General features: G+C 40.9%; 1 protein-coding gene across 2 annotated transcripts in view; it reads left to right on the top strand.

The window, feature by feature from the left end:
• il1rapl2 (interleukin 1 receptor accessory protein-like 2) overlaps positions 1-18184 on the top strand; it is a 374577-nt gene that overhangs the window by 1425 nt on the left and 354968 nt on the right. For both annotated transcript variants that reach the window (XM_068714208.1, XM_068714207.1), the window contains exon 1: positions 1-392. This exon is cut by the window's left edge and continues 1425 nt beyond it. The gene's annotated coding sequence lies outside the window, so the exon portion shown is untranslated. The remainder of the gene's footprint in view (positions 393-18184) is intronic.

Below are 18184 nucleotides of genomic sequence, written 5' to 3'. Positions count from 1 at the left end.
TGGGGGTGGAGGGCAGAGAGGGGAGAGAAGGAGAGGATGCGTAACTGTGGTTAATTGGAGCGGACTTAGCCTTCAAACATCTTGGAGTAGAAGAGAGAGAGAGAGAGAGGGATTCTATTATTTTTGTTTTTTGCAGTTAGGAAGACGTTTCCTGTTTTAGGTTTCTATATTTCGTTCTTTTGGGCAGAGAGGAGAAGAAAAACGACCTCTATACTTTCATTTATCTATCCATCGTCCCGTCAGATCGGAGAAGGAGAGAAACTGGCTGAAGGAGACCCACGAGGAGAGAGCCAGAGGTGGGATTTATTTCAGCAGATGTTCACGATTTCGTCCGGTTGAGAATCTGTCATCAGCGCCGCTCGGATTCAGGAATAGACACTCCGAAGCACCGGGTAAGAGAAAAAAAAAAACACGCTCCGATTTTAGATTTCATATTTGTGATATGAGTTTACTTCACGGGATGTTTTGAGGACGCGTACTAGCGCGTGAAGCCATGAGAGGAAGGATGGAAGGAGAGAGAGAGATAGTTATTCGCTCGACTGTGTGTGCGTGCGCGTGTTGTGCGAGAGGTGAGAGACCGAGTGGTGGAGGGAGCGTTTTTACGCACGAGTGAGAAAGAGAGAGAGGGAGAGAGGGAGCTCGTGTGTGTGTTACGCCATGTGTGCGTCCATGAATACGCGAGAATAAAAACAGAGATGGATTCTCAACACTGCTACAAAAACAAAGTCTTTCGACTATTTCGGTCCCACGAACTGCCCCCATAAGGCCAATAGGCTGCTCATTATTCATTCATCAAAATGCAATGCGTGTGTGCGAAGTAACATGAGTGTGCTAAAAGCTGGGCATCCTGGGTGACAGACATTCCCTCAGTGGGAGAAGAGCAGGAGCAATGAGCAAGAGATGCAACTATGAACACATCAGCAGAACATATATTTTTTAGTTTAGATATGTTCTTCCTTCCTTTTCCTTTTTACCTCTACGGGTGGCTTTATATGACCAATATGCACCCCCTACACGGTGTGTAGGACACCCAGACTGAAAGACTGAAACAACCGTTTTGTGGTCGTTTTACCACTTTGTAGTTGTTTCATTGACTTTTCAACTAGAAATGTTAACAGTTCTAGGGCCCCGGGGCCCGTTAGGCCTGTACAGTAAGACATTTTAATGGAAATATGCTCCAAGAATCCCTTTTAGCCAGTTGGAGTGAAGCACCTTTGGGTGAAAGGGGTGCCATTTTGGTTCCACTGTATAATTTTCCCATTTGTTCAAGTCTTCCCAAACACAGACGCTGTTTGTCTGAGTGCTTTACAGCCCAGCAGGTGCTTTCTCTCCCTCCCTCCCTCTCGCTCTTTTCTCTCTGTGGGAGTGTAAAGAAAGAGATTGTGTGTAGGAATGCAAGGACAAACACAGAACGTGTGTTTGTAGTGTAATGACGTGTGTGTGTGTGTGTGTGTGTGAGAGAGAGAGAGAGGGGAAGACAGAGTGAATGTATGTCGTCTAATCGTGTATGCATGTCCAACAATGCCACAGCAGTGCTCTCTCTCTCTCTCTCACACACACACAACACTCAGTGGAGGGATTTGTGGAGTTTAATTATCTTGGCCGTTTAGCAACAAGGTGAGCATCAATCGTCAGAGTGGAAGGAGACCGAGCGCCCATCGAAAGGCTGCAGGTGTGTGTGCCTGTGTGTGCCTGTGTGTGTGTGTGTGTGTGTGTGTGTGTGTGTGTGTGTGTGTGTGTGTTGATTTATAGTGTGAAGCCTCCGTCCTATAGATCTGACCGGTAGGCAGATGGACTGGGAGCAGAATGACTCTGTCACACTGACCAACTCCGGCCATCTATTACCAGGATGGGGGGGGGGGGTTACAGCATGCAGGGATGGATGAGTGGAAATAGAGAAAGAGAGGAGGCGGGTGGTGGAAGAAGTATTTAGTCCCTTTACTGATGGTCAATCCGATACATTAAAGGGGACATATAAAAAACTCACTTTTTCAGTGCTTGTGCACATACATTTGGGTATTTGGAATTCCTACCAACTCACAAATTGTGAGATAAGACAAAACAGGATATATTCAGTCAGACAGCATAAGGGAAATAATGTTTTTTTTTTTTAACATTTAACCATGTAAACATGTTCTCGTAGAAAACTACAATACAAGTATGAACCTGGAAATGAGCACGATATGTCCCATTTAATGTAAACATACTCCATTACAAGAAAAGAAAAAAAAACCCGCATTCAGAATCACACTTGAGTAAAAGTTACAACAACTATATGTACATTAGGTAGCTGAGTGTGGTCTGTCGGCACACCCAGAAGGGATGTCACCAAGTCCTGGAGTACACCTGTACATCACAGCAGCCAAGGTCTTCATTGGGTGTTCAGAAGGTTTTTGATTGACTGTAAAAGACAAATAAAGAACAAATAGATCAGAGAAAGAAGTGATGAGAAACAAGAGGTGACATTTAGAGCAGGCAGGTGAGTAGATGGATGAACTGAGGAGAGAAAAGAAGAGAGATCAGAGGGAAGAGGAGAGATGAGGAGCGTAGTGCAGAGGGAGTCACTGCTGTTTTCTCTATTATAATTGCTGTTTGGTAAAACTAATTCATTTTGTCACCCGGTTCTCCAGCAATGTACTGAATCCCTGCTAAGCCACTGAAATGAAGAGAACCAAATAAAAAAAAAAAAGTACATCAAATGATTATCTTCATATCTGTAGTAACACCACATGCCGAAGTCTGCTCAGTGGAACTGTTGTTAAGATGAATTTAATTGATTTTTTAAATGATCACTGGTCTTGAAATGTGAGCTGAGGTGAACTGATTAGCGTAAAGAGGAGGGATGATGCAGGAAGCGAGGGAGGAGACAAAAAAAGGAGGATGAGAAAAAAAGGAAAGGGTTGAAGGAGGAGAGGAGATCTAGTGAATAAAGAAGGGAGTGTAGATTTAGAGACATGAGGACAGGAGAGGAGAGAGAGAGATCCATAAATTGTGGAAGGGATGACAGGGAACGGAGAGGCGCTGGAAATATATGAGAGGGGGAAGTTTGGCTGAGCGGACGGCGGGGTGAGCGAGGAAGAAAGAGGGAGAGAGAGACAGAGGGAGGGTGCTATTGAAGAGCTATAAGCCGTATGCCTGTAGATTTGAGATATTGTAGATTCAGCCTGTTTGCACCAATTATTCTTGCTGTGGTCTAGTTTATGGGCTCTTACTGGGAATCTGTGAGAAACCGTCAAATGTAAACTTCAGAACCAAATGCAAACCATTTTCTCAACAGCAGCCAGGACCCATTACCTTCAAGCCAAAGTGTTACTTACTGTTTGTTTTTTTCAAACCCTTAGGGACTTGACTTTGCTGTTGTGTTTGGGTCATAATATAGGGTCTTTATTAGGCATTGAAAGTGATTTACCAATGTGGTCTCACCCCGACTCATCATATTTTGCCACTTGGAGCCAGTCTTTATCTTGACATAGAACATTTTTGCATGGTTAACGTTGTGAAACAAATCACGGTTAATGTAGCAACATGTAAGTTTAGGCAACTGACACCATGGTTTGACTTAAAATATATAGACTACACTTGTAATGTTACAAAAGCTTTGGACATAACCAGCTTGTGAAATACCCCGTGGCAATAGGGGGGTCTCAGCCATCCGTCCAGTTATATAGTTAACAATAAGGCCACTCAAACAACTACACAACGAACCAACTATTCCCTGCGACAGCATACGCACGGCACACGTTCACCTGTCTCTCGCTGACCCGACACATGCGCACACTCCAACCCGACACACAGACCGTGGCTCCTCGGCTGACAGACAACGTCCTGCTTTAATCCAGGTTCTCACAAAAAGCATTGGATCAATTTTGTCCAAAAGGGGGTCCGTTTAGGTCCACAAAGAGACATGAAGACGGGCTGGCTTAGCGCATCCTCTGGCTGGCTGCGTCATTTACGACGGAAAAAAGTCTCTCGCACTCACTATTAATATTTGTGAATACGTGTTTTGCAGTTTGAATAATAAAAGCTGCAGTGACAAATAATTGTGTCATGGTTTTAGAGATCCCCCTGAATAAAGTCCACCACCCCTTCATACTGCGTCAGTTGCTTTGAGCATCTAAAAATGACACGCTTGGACTAACATTGGTATTAGTCTCAAAAAGATGCTTAATTAAAAAAGCCTTGTGTGTCGGTATCAACACACCAAGGAGCCACTGCCCAAGTGATATTTTTAGCTCTGGGAGTGACACCGGGTTGGCTTCTTAAATGACTGACAAGCACACTACTAAATGGACCTTGCAGCTTGGTGGTTTTCTCAGCTGCCATCTCTGAGGCCGACGTTGAACCTCAGCATTCCCAATTTAGCATTTGTTTTTTTGTGTTTTCTTTGGAATTGACATCAAACATTTACTCATGTTTCATGGCCATAATGATACATGTACTAATTGTAAAACCTAAAATACTGTATGTGGTTGCCAATGGAAAAACAACTGTTTCTGTTTCTTTAAACCGAGTTTCTTTGGAGTTCTGTGGCTCTCTGAGGCTCTGATTATACGACTTCTGTTTTAAATAGAAACCTCTGATCAGTCGTACGCTGCCTGGCATGTGTGATACTATTATGACTTGTGTATTGCAAAATTTCAAAGAGCAATTTTGATCAAAGTGATGCCACACAATGTATTAATCCTTACACTTCTGTGAAACTCTGGGATAATTTAATGTCATGCATGCTGAAATGATCAAAGAGTCTTTATTTTTGTGTCATATGAAAGAACTTGCTCAATGGCATTTTGGCAAGAGGCAGAAATACACTCAGTCTGCTGGTTAATTGCATATTGAATATGTGAAAACACAGAAAGCACACGTTATTGAGACTATTATTATAGTAGTGGCAAGCCTGCTTAATTTTTAACCACATTGGTTTATCATTAGATGTTTTACAGCAGGACATGTTCCGTTTAAAGTAGAGCTGCACAAAACAATACTGCCTTTTTCTTTATCGCCAATATTTTTATTTTATTACATTATTATTTCATCTTGTCCGTTCGTCTGTCCAATTCTCGTGAACGCAACATCTCTTGACAACATAGTTCCATGCAGTATGTGAAATAGTCACAAAATCCAATCTATTGGTTTCATGTACTCAAATTGTCTGTTTGTCGCTCAGGACCACTTGTTTTTCCGGACAACATGATGCTGTCAAACAAAAGTTAAGTTCAGGCAACAAAACCATATAGGTAGGTTAAGGAAAACCATCACAAAGTTAGGTTTAGGCAACAAAACCCAATTGACTTTTCCATTGGCATTGTTTTCCTGTCCATGTACACAAAACCAATACATTAAATTTTTCACGACCTGCTATGATACTGGGCTGCTCTGGAACTCCTGGAGAGAATGTTTTCAAATGTGGCACAATTGTCCACCTAGAATCAAAGATTCACTGGTTAGATTTTGGTGGTCAAAGGTCACTGTGATCTCACAAACTACGTTTTTGGCCATAACTCAAGAATTCCTATGCTAATAATGACAATTTCACATAATGAAGTGAAATTTTGGACAGACATAGATGTGAAATGCAACTTGACTGGTTGGCGGAGGCATAGGACCACAATGCAGTAATCCTAGTGCAGTTAAAATTGTGTGATCACTGATCAACTGAACCAAAAACTCTAAGCACAGAAGTTTTATTTAGTTTGTTTGACTCTGTAGATGCTGGTAGTTGGATTTTGTTATCTTTGTAAATAGCCTGACTAGTTTCCCCCTCTTCCCGGTCTTTATGCTATGCTAAGCTAACAATCTCCTGGCTCCAGTTACATATCTAACGGAGGTGTATTGATCTTTAACACAATCTACAATCAAGAAAGTCTTCTAACCTGCTTTGCATTATTAATTGTTGGGGGAGAAAATATAGTCGGAATATAGTGTGTTGAAATAGGAAAAAAAAGTTGGGTGGGATTTGGAAGAATAAAAAGGTAAAAAAGTGCCTGATTTAACTTTTCCAAAAGGGATCCATGAACATATTAGTCAGTTACCACATCTGTCCAAACTGCAAGACATGCATAATGGGGTTTCAGTGCTTCCACCTCGACTAATAAGGCCGCTGCTATTACCACAGTGTTAGTTATGGAATTGTTATGGTGCCTGTAGGTCAGTTCTCATCTCTGTGGAGGTCACACTCAGCTCAGATAGGAGCCCTGCAGCTGATAAGGATTCAGTGATTCAGTGTCTTGCTCATCGTCAGCAGGGTGGATGCCTGCTGACGATGAGGGTTTGAACAAACATCATCCGGCTGAAGGTTGGTGTAGTCCACATGGCGACCTCTAAGGACTGTGCGTGTGAGCGCTGACTTGAATGAACTAACCTAACCTTTACTACGTTTATGTCGTGATGCAGGTATGGATGTGATTTGCTTTCAACCTTGTCTCCCAATGGGACAACACACTTTCTACCCTTCAAGCTCCAGTACTAACACAGACTTTCCTAGAGTGTCATTTTGTTGTCTACAGCTACAAAGTTTAGTGTTTCTCCTCCCTGAAAAGTAGACTCACCAGTGTCCCTCGCAGCATTACTCATCTTGCCGGTCACAGCGTCTGGATTGCAGCTATTAACCGTCCTTGTGTAAGACATTCTGGTCTCAGGTCTCCTTCTGGCTTGTCGTCGCTTGATAAAAGAGGCAATATGCTTTAATGAGACTGGATCCCAGAGTGAGACTACATTTTTCTTCAGTGTGCCGGGAAGGAAAAGTTGAAGAAACCTTGGCAACGGAGCAATAATGTAGTATTTTATCTCCTGCAGGCTTTTTGAAGTTAAACAAGCTAAAATCTGTCCTGCATTTAAACTCCTCTGTCCAAACAAGCAGTGGACTTGTGCCCAGTGCAACAGAGATGTTGTTATGTTTTCTGAGCTGATCTGGTTAAACCTTAAAAGTACTAAACCTTAGCTTATTTTACGGTATTTAAATTACATCATTTTACAACCAAACAAATTTAGGGAATTCAAAGAAACATCATGAGTTCAAAAACAAAGTAGCTTGAAGTCACAGATCTAAAGAGCTGGAATGATATGATTGTCCTCAAACAGAAATCGAAAAGTGTGTGTGCATCTACATCACTTCATGAATTCCTAATCTTTCTCTTGTGTGCTAATAGAAAGAGGTCTTCGGGGTTAAACAGAGCTCCGGCATCACACAGCACACTAATTTATCAGTTATGATAATTGATGCGATGTTTGCTGACCGTGTTTGTGTGTTGGTGTGGATGGTGGTGGTAAGAGTTCAGGGAATTCTGCCCCCCCTGTCAAACAGAAACACATCAATGGTGATGATGAAGGGGGGGGGGGGGTGGGGGGGGCTATAAGGAACACATCACAGCTCCACTATTCTGGAATTGACAGAGCATGCTCACCCGCACACACAATCGCACACACACACAACGCAATATTATAAGAAAGGATATCACATCAAACAAGCGGATACTGTAGATGCATATTATATGAGACTGTCCTTACCAGAAGAACAGTATTCTTGTTCATTTGATCAAACAACAAACCAAAAAAGGTCCTAAAAAGTCTTGCGGTTGTACAAATAATGATTGTCCTCTCAAGACAAAGACAGGCCACCAGTTTATAAGAAGTGGACAGAGTCACCATGACGTCTCCCATTGGTTTGTGGACTGCCATTTGGAAGCCTCGAGATTGGCATTCTGGCTGTCGCCATCTGGGTTTTCAGTTGTAGCCATCTTGTTTTTTTGCAACCAGAACTGACACAACAGGGTGATGCTAAATACAACTGAATGCTGAATAAGTAATTTTTAGAGTGACTACGAATGTTTCACATAACTTTCATTAAAAACACACTATGAAAAGGGATAAAGTTGACAACAAGAACAACGCCGTGGTAACAACCCATCAATCACAGGGTAGCCACACCCTAAAGCTTGCCCTGCTTTATCGTCTAGTTTAGTATAACTGGCATCATTTACTGATCTCTATGAATGGATTATGCGTTCATATGCAGTATCTGTAGGCAACTGGACAATATTTTAGCATCTGAAGCGTTTGGTGAAATGCAGGTAAAACCTCTGTGTGGGGAGCAAAAGAGGCAGGAGGCATTCGCCAAAATGTATTCTCTGAACCCACCAGCTGTCGCCTGACGATTATTCAGCTTTTTATTGGTTTAAAATGAGCTTTAAATTGGCTACTTGTGAAACAATCCTGTCGTTCACGTCGTCTCTCAACTCCAACTCCGGTCTCCATCTCAAGTTGCTAATCGGACAGTGAGTAGCACATGGAACCCTAGAAATGTAGCCCTTTGCCCCCAGATGTTAAGCTATTTGGTAAGCATCAGTTAAATTCTGTAGATGTTAAGACTTTCACTGTGACAGTATTCTGCTGTATTACTTAAGTAGAGTACATTTTGAGTATTCCAATAGTAATTACAAATGCTGCTAAAGCACCCTAATGACAATGGAATAAGATAAAATGATTCCTCCTCACTGTGACTCTCCAGTTCACCCTTCAGCACATCTACCAGTGTGCGTGGCCTATCCCAAGTTGACTTAATATGGTCTGACAGGCCAATCCCTATGGATTCTGATCAAACAGAGCAATAGTGTACACAGCAGCAACAGTGCAGCCACAGCCTGCTAAAGCAGCAGCCATAATATGGCAAAGATCAGCGTCCTGCAAAACTGATTCGACACGTTTATCTGCTGATTCTACTTTATTACCCGCAACGTTTTTTACTGAAGTGGTTTAGCCGGTATTTAGACTCACGTGTGTTAGAGGTAACACACATCAGCACAGTGTGGAGCTTTCTTTTGTCACCATTAAAGAATCATACTGTATTTGATGTTACTGCAAACCTTTTTTTTTTTTTTTTTTCAAAGAATGCAATAGACTTTTAGTTTCATGGGATTCCCCACCATGCAACAATATCAAGCTGGAGGTCAGCTGAGCCATTGTGTTATGGTAATGCAGTTGTGAGTTTATGGTGCCATTGAAGATGCTCAGACATCTGATGACTAAAAACTGTTGAGCTAAGTTTCCAGAAAAACAGATCTAAAAGATGACCATGAATATTTTGTCAGTGTTTAGTTAAAAGTGTTTAAACAAAAAAACAGGAAGATGTGATGTTTGTGATCAGGAAATAGACTATAGAACATGTAATAAGTTGTTGGTGATAACGCACCAAATTTTTACCATGAGCAAGAAGACAGAGACTGTTTACGAACTGCAAAAAAATACCAAGAAGAAAAAGAAGTCAGAGTGACCCTGAGTGCACCAACAGGAAGAGTTTTTCGGATCAGTCCTTGTTAGTAGCAGCATTGTCATTCAAAAATGGTTGAATTGAATTGAACAGAAGAATGTTTTAACTCTATGGGCTGCCTGGAAGGGAGGAAACTAATCAAACAGTTGTGTTATGCTTTTTGAAATGTTTTTTTTTTGGCCGTGAAATGGGCTGAAACATGCAGAACCTCTCGGACGGTCCTTTGAACATCAATGTCACATAGCAGTACTTGTGTTTGAGCGAACCAGTATATTTCTAAACTCATTTCATCATTTCAGGGGCAAAGCCACTTCACTTTTGGTGTTGTCAATTCTCTTTTAGGGCACAAACAGGAAATAATAATTCAGCAAGGCCATCAAATAAACCAATGATTTTAGTCCACAGAAATAATGAATTTAATGTAAGGGTGAAGGATGATTTTATTGAGATATAATATATATATATATATATATATATATATAAAAATACAGTTTTTGTTATAAACTTATATCATTATCAATGAATATGTTAATTTCACAAACTACATTTGGTTTATTGGTATTTACTTTTCAGAAGCCTCTTGCCTACCCGATTATGTTGACTGATTTTATTGTTTTTTCCTGGATATTTGTGCTTGTGATCATGAATGAACCATTCCCTATAGCCCTGATCCACAACTGTAGACTACATATCAAGCTCCTACATTGATATCTACCATAAGTCTGTCAATTTCAGTCATATAGCCACTCAACATTTCCACCAGTGTATCTGGATGAAGGTCACTTTCCCTCTTGCTCGAGCAGCATGATTGGACTCGGTCGAAAAGATTTAAAGCATATCTGTAGTCAAGAAAATGACGAGTTGATGCAATACTCACTTTTTGAAAACTTTGTTTAAAAAAAACCTTCATGATATTGAATCAAGTAAAAGGACTAAAGGAGAAGTGAAACCACAAGTCAAGAAGTGTCAATGTGAAAGTCAAGAGACAAGCCTTTTAGATTTTGTTAAAGGGGATATATCATGTTATTTTTCAGGTTCATACTTTTGGGTATTTTGGGTTTCTACTAAAACAATTTGTATCATACTGTCTGTCCGAATATACCTGTATTAACCCTCTGTCGGAAACGCTGAGCTTTAGCTCCGGTCTCTTTACATATTACAAATGAAAAATTTAGTTCATAAGTGAAAACACACCCTCTCTCAATTAAACACACTAAAAAGATTTGCTGCTCTAGCCTTAGCTTGTCGGGTATGACTAATTTGCTATGTTTTATCATTCAACATTATCCTGTAAACGTATCCGCATACAACGGTTTGTATGATATCTCACGAAAGGTTACTTCTCATTTTTCTCTTGTGTTCGCCTACAAAAGTCCAGCAACACATTTCAATTTCTGATTTTAACATGAATTTGGTCTTTTCAAAAAAGGAAACTTATTTAGATTTAAGTAACAAAACTTCATCTAGGAAAAGATGGTTGAAAGATGGTTGTTTTTAGACCCATCCACCACCCTACCACCTGCTCGGTGTGTTCTTGTGCGGTATTTATACCTCCTCATTTGTGACCTCCTCGTTTGTGGCCTCGTTTGTGATCTTGGGATAGCTATGAAACAATGGCGCGTTATGTTTCTGGACGAGACCAGCCTAAATTGTTATATGTGGCCACATTGACTGCTGTGCAAATCTTACATAGTCTTTTTTGCTGCTTCCTGTCAGGATTGATTGGAACTGGTTGCACAGGTTTCTAAGTGGGACTGAAGATTATGGCCTCGACACGACTCAATTTGTAGCGCAGACCCCCGCACAAGGTTGTACTTCCTGTCACACTTCTTGGCTGCCTCTGTGAGAGGCACCAAAGATCAAAGACTTGCATACAACTGAATGCAAATCAACAGGGATTAGACATGTCACAGCCGGTTTGAATGGCTTCAAATCAACGGTGAAGCCTTTAAAGCCGACGGGCATGACGCAGTCACGGCTAGTTAGACACCAATGTTGCCGCATTTGCTCATTCAGAAATCCAACCTGTTTGACGTAAGCACTCAAATAGTCTGTGTGTCTAAATGTTGTTGCACATGATCATTTATAGATTTGATATTTTTTCCAACACTATAAGGGGACATCTCCCAGGTTCAAATGTCGGGATTTGATTTAGATGACAATATGTTCTATTTTCTAAAATGCGTAATCCAGTTCAATTGAATGGTCACAATTTTTTTCTGAAAGAGAAAGGACAGAAAATTCTTCAACATAGGCTACTGATTGTATTTCTCCATGAGGCAAAAAAACGACAGGTTAACCTGTTTGTCCTCTGGGGACTCTCCTTTTTCAGTCCCCTCAGCGCTACAGAAAATAGAAATGGGATGCGTGTGCCTGTGAAAATACAAAACAATGGAGGCTTCTTCTATCCTCTGGTGTCCTGCTCTCTTGCTCTCTTTTCCTTCCCTCCCTCGGCTTCCTCCTTCTTCTTCTCTCTCCATTTATCTCTGACAGCCTCTCTACATAGTATCCATGGCTTTATTAATGGAGAGGAGAAGAGATACCACACAGTTTGCAGTTCCATGGGGCCAGAGTGCAAACTGTCAGAGGGATTCACGAGTGCTACGGTTTATATGAAAATATGACTAGATTTATTTGACGATACTGGAAATTGCCTTTTTTTTTGTTAGCCGTAATGACTGAATTTAAATATGAGCTATACACTGCACCAAGTTGTGGTCGGACAAAAGGCATTTTGCTGAACAAGTTTATCTTCGATGCTGTGTTGACTGCAGCTGGAACATTATAATGCTGAGCTGCGCCTCCTCCTAGGCCGGAGAATCCACACTGGCACCGACTTTCCGGTGACTCTGACAGCGCCACAGTCTGAATAAAGCTGGGTGACTATAGCTCAAATTGTCTCTCTTTTCTTGCCAGGAGGTGCTCTCTGTGCTCTGGTTGCCAGTTTGTGGTTTTCAGGGATAATGTGTCCTCAGATCAGCGGGGTTTACAGAACTGAATGTGTGTCACTGGCCATGAAAAATGTGATTATGGGTCCTTTTAAACAATAAAGAGAGTGAGGCCGGAGCCATTCAATTGGCAGAGTCGGATTATAATAGTGACGATAAACTCTCAGTAAGTGTAGTTAAAGCGTGAAGCACTGATTTTACAGGCAGCACCTCCAGGAACTGTCTGGTCTGTCGATGCTCTAAAAGGTAGCCGGTTCACCTGGATAGGTGGGACTATGCTTTGATCCTTCCAATGCCCACTGCATACCTCATGTGCTCAAGTGTAAGCTTTCAGAACTACATCACTGCGGTTTGCACACAGACCTTATTGTTGATACTGTGCTTGCTTAGTTGGTTTTGGGTAATAGAAAAGTTCTGTAATGTGGAGGAGTTGGCAATATCAGACTGTGGTTACACTGACAATAGTTGTTAGTAGAATGAATTCATTGTTCGTGAGTCTTTTTGTTTGACAGTAATAAAAAGATAGAACACCACCAGTCGTATCCCTTAAGATGCACAGCATTAGAGATTGCATTTATAATCCATACCTTGTTGTACAGGGTAGTACAGTGGTTGGCATGAGCACCTCACAGTGCAACAAAGTATTGTGGCAGTTTGGGAAACAGTCACGAAATTGAAATCTGCTCAGATGTGTACATGGATACGAATTTTCAATTATTTCATGTCGCTCAACATGACTTTCAAACCAATGCATTTCAGTTGGTATTATCTTTCGTACCTGCACCACATTTCTTTCAGTTAGTCGGAACAACATTACGCATCAAAACCAATTTTAGGTCCAGGCAACAAAATCATTTAATTAGGTTTAGGGAAAACATCATGTTTGGGCTTTAAATAGCTGTGTAACCTTAGATTTAATGGCACAAACACGTCACTTCCCAACACTTTGGGACACGAACACCGATCTTATGGTCGAAAGTCCTGTGCTTGTTTGACCCATCCACCTCCCCACCATAAGTGGTCTTTCTCAATATTTAATACTTTGTCACTACCTCTAAAGGTTGCATAGTCACATGGATGCGTTTGATTTGTTTGCGCACCATGGCAAATTATCCTAATTGGCTTTCCATTGGCATTGTTTTCGTGCTAAGCAGCACAAAAAACTAATTCATGTGCATGTACATTGGGCCGCACAGTGAGAAGGTCCTTGGTTAGGTTCCTCCAGCAGCTTCAGGTGAAGTTTGCATGTCTGTATGGGTATGAGTGCTCCAGTTTCCTTCCACAGTCTAAAGACAGGCAGATTTGGTGAACTAAAGCATCTAAATTACCTAAAGGCATCAATATGAGAAGCTGTGTGATAGACTGGCGACCAATACCAATATTGACCATTATGTGCTGAGATACACTGTACACGATGAGCAGGACTATGAAATGGATGGCTGGATGGAGGTTGTTGCAGACTCATTTTCACATAACATTGTTTCACACATACAGTATATGTTAGTATTTGAAGATAAGGACATATTGTGAAAGTGATCAAGTTAGTTTTTAGTGAGTGATTCCTTTTGGCAGAAATATTAAAGATTAATGTCTGAAAGTTCTGTTGCTTCACTACAGCTTCTCAGAAGTTAACAAAAATAAATAACTTCATAGAGAAACATTTGAAAGTACCAAAGACATGTAAACAACTCAGTGTAACACACGGGTAGCAGTTCTCTTTAGGATGGTTGTGGCAGCTCTCCTGAATTATTCATGTCAACAGTTTCTGTTTAGGAGAAGAAGCATGTTTTCTTTTCTCAGGGAGAATCTGCATTTATAGGAAGTAGAAACGTAAAGCTGGTGGTGCTTCAAATGTGTCATCATTACAACCGGCTAGGAAAAGTTTTATTGTATGTATGCAAATTAGAAATGCTTTCAGCTCTTCTCAGTCAGCAATCAGTATCTATGTCAGATGTTCTAGTACGTACGTCCACATTGGATCATTTCACGATGCATGAAGTAATGTGCCCTTCATGTTGTGACGTGGAAAGGAAGTGTGAGGACATTGGGGTAAAGGACCGTACATGATAATTGCCATGCACTGGCGTTGTAAAAAAAGATTAAAAAAAAAAAAAAAAAAAAAAAAAAAAAAAAAAAAAAAAAAAAAAAAAAAAAAAAGTCTGAGATGGGTATAAAACAAGACTTTACACATTTTTTGTTTTCTTTGTGAGACTAATTTGCAATATTACATGGCAAAAAAGGGACGTCATTTTGTTTTGGGAACAAAGTCGATTTTTCCATGGTGGAAAAAAAAATGGTGCGAGGGAACTAACAAAACCAAGCAAAAATCATCAAATCGATTTCAGAATAGGGTCACGTTTTATTCTTATTCTGCTCCACAACTCAGGAAAGTCTCTTTATCAAAAATCCAAAATAACCACACAAAAAGCATCCAAACGGAGATAATGAGTCATTCAACAGAATCGTACTAGGCAGATAATCAACTTAAAGTGTCCTTTGCTTTCTTCCGACAACCGGGTCTTCTTCCTCTGAAAACCTCCTCACTGTGGTTCGGAACGTGTTTCCAGGTAGGTCTCCGTGCTCCTTCTGCCATGTGCTCTCTTCCCACCTTCTCTCCTCCTGCAGCCTTTAAGTCCGGCCTCAATCAGATGGCCTAAACACCTACACCTGGGTGAGTCGTGAGACTTCTGGGAGACGGAGTTGTTGCCTCGGCGGCCATCTTGTAGTGTGGCTGCTGCTCCTTAAAGGGGAAGTAACACCCGTTTACCACCTGGCCCCGTGTGATGCCACACTAACTACACCCGAGACTCCGTGGTCCGAACCAAGACGGCAAACTTTATTACTTCTATACCAGATACACTCCATCCTTTCTTACCTTTCAAATCAAACTCAAATTTACTCAGGGCATTTTGCTGATCGTAAACTCAATAAAATAGCTTATAGTAGCTTTACGCCGTACAACAACTTACCTCAGACGGACTGTCTGCTCTGGATCACTAGGATCCTGGTGGTTGGTCCTCTGTACGCATGAAGCTAATATAACATTTTATTGAAAAAGTGTTGCAACTGCAAGCTGCTTTTATGTCTGGTTTTGAAGTGAAATATTTGCAGCCGAGCATTTCTGTGAGGCTGTGATTGGGAACGGCGGTGCTTTGAGCCATATACAGCATCGTCAGCATGCTAATATGCTCACAATAACGATGCTAACTAATGCAACATGTTCACCAATCTCACAATCTTAGCTTGCTAACATTTATTAATATTCACTAAACACAAAGTAGCCGACAAAGTGAAGCTCGTTTGGACAAGATTGGTTCTCAGTACCCATCACTAACCATGATGGTGTATTGGGATGGAAACGCTCTGATGGAAAATGTTCATTCAGTCAACTAATTTTTCTTTGCTTACTCTTCATTTACCCCAGTTTGTCTACTCACTGGGACTTATTTTGATCAGCAAAATGGGTTGCAGTGTGTGTGCACGAGCGTGATACACACATCAAAACAAAGGCAGGGGAAGGAGAGAGGAGAAAACATGATGAGAGGGAGAGAGAGAGTCTAGAAAGAGAATCTGGCAACTGAGCCCAAACCTGTTTATGTAAACATTAATCTTGGCTAAACTGCTGATAGATTGGCTTCACAAACACAAACACACACACACACACACACACACACACACACACACACACACACACACACACACAAGCAAGGTAATAGCTTCAATCCCACCTCTCAATAGACATATACTCCCATGAATACGACACACGGAGAGAAGCGAGGCCTCTTGTAATTAAGTTCTACATGTGCAAATCCAGTTGTGAAGCATTGCTTATGAGATCGACTGTATAATCACATCGCCCCAAAAGGGAGAGACCGCTTACTTAGCATTTAAATAGGTTCCTTCCCCCCTGCATCTGTGTGTGTTCAAGCAACACAAATATTGCAGTGCACTGTATTTCATTGTGTGTGTGTGTGTGTGTGTGTGTGTGTGCGTGTGTGTGTCTGAGTGAAAGAGGAAAGAGTGTACATGTGTGAGAGAGGGTGTGTATTGGCATGATAAACACTGCCATGTATAGGCTACAGTACAGTATGAGTGTTCCTGTGTGTGATAAACTTGCATTGCAGTGTGTGTGTGTGTGTGTGTGTGTGTGCGTGCAATACAACTTGCCTGCACATTATTTCTCAGGGTCCCAGTGGAACACTGTAGTGTCAATAGAGCACGTTTTAAAAGGGATTCAGCGAGAATATCAGGGACAATTAACTGTGTGTGTGTGTGTGTGTTTTCTCTGCGCACACAAATACTAGAAAAGACGGAATTCCTTTCAGCCATTGCTTTTTAAAGTTAAAGTTTCTGTTAAATTCAAGGTTTAGGGAATTAATTTTTGTCGATTCATAAAGCAAAGTAAAACATCATGTCGTTTTTTTCTTGATTTGTGCGTGTGTGTGTGTTTCCCTCTGGGGCATTTGCTAAGGCAGTCAACTTCTCTGAGGCGTTGTTATTGAAATTAAACATAATGTCAACTTGTGTCCTACAGCTCATCTAGTTTACTCATGCTCAGGGATTTAGCCTTGTGAAACGCAACAGTTGTTCTATTTTTCTTCCGTCCCTGCTTATTTCCCTGAGTCTGCAGTGTAAAAATGAGTTGGCACCGTTCCCTTCTGAAGTGAGGGGGGGAGCATTTTTTAGCAACAAATTATTAAATGGGTTTTACACTGTTGCACCGTCCTTGCTACTTTTCAAGCTATTTTAGAACAGTCAAAAACACTCTGACGTACAGGGTGGTGAAGTGGAGCCAATGCACTTGTGCCTTAAACTTCTCAGACTCCTCCAGTTACAAAAAGAAGTCTGGTTGTATAGAAGTCTATAAGGAAAATTATTCTTCTTCTCATTTGATTTATTACCTCAGTAAACATTGTAAACATGAGGTTATGGTCTCAATCTTTAGTTTCAACTCTTCTTCAATACAGCATAATGATTTTTTAGTAAATTATGGTCCCATTTAGAGTCAAATAGACAATAAAGCAGGGACAGCTTTAGGGCGGGGCTACGCTGTGATTGACGGGCTGCTATCCTGTCGCTGTCTGATCTTTGAGTTGTCCGTGTTTGGTCTTAGAACTTTAACCCTTTCAAAGTGTATTTTCATTTCCTGAGAGTTATTGTAAACTTTGTTGGTTGCCTAAAAATGTCTTATTCAGCATTCTGTTGTACTAACCTCGACCCTCTCGTGTCACATCCGGTTGCCAAAGGCCAAGATGGTGATAGCCAAAATCTAAATGACCATCAGAACTATCAATTAAAGTATGTTTTTTTGTCATATTTGCTCAAACTGTCACTGTATCCTGACAGTAATACATTAATTCAATCAAAAGTCCATTGTCTGTGTACATAACCCAGGCAGAAATGATCTCTCTCACTACAACTTCATTGGGAAACCAAATTAGTATCCATGACATTTTTTTAAAAACTCAATAATGTACATGCTTTTCATTGGATTGTGATTGTAACACAACTTGGAACAGAACTATAGATCCCTACACATTTCTCAGTTGATCTTGGATCAGTTTCAACTCTCAGAGTCATCTAAACAGGATTTGGAGCATTAAAGTTCTTGTCAGCATTTGGACCAAAAAGCATTGCTTACATTTGCTATACTTGTCCTTGGCACCAAGATTAGATATAGCAGCTCCAACGGGCAACAGTTGAATTTAGGGACCTTTTTTTCTGCTTATCGGTTTCTGAAAGCAAAATGTCACAAAACCCTTCCATCAAAGTCCAAACGTTTGCCTTTTCTGGATCTTTCAATTGTCTTTTCAACAGAGCTATCCCAGAGACTCGAGGTTACAACATGAAATTGCAAGAGGAGAAAATAGCTCTTCTTTGAACGGAAGTTTTGACTAGATAAAACTGCACACTATATCTGTTTGCATTGGCACAAATACTCTAGCTCCTGATATACTGTATATATCTCCAGATA

This window comes from Cebidichthys violaceus, unplaced genomic scaffold (assembly GCF_023349555.1).
Source record: "Cebidichthys violaceus isolate CVI_PGR_0920_01 unplaced genomic scaffold, fCebVio1.0.p SCAF_2, whole genome shotgun sequence".
Lineage (NCBI taxonomy): Eukaryota > Metazoa > Chordata > Actinopteri > Perciformes > Stichaeidae > Cebidichthys > Cebidichthys violaceus.
Note: the sequence above shows the minus strand (reverse complement) of the source record. Positions and strands in the feature narration are given on the sequence as shown.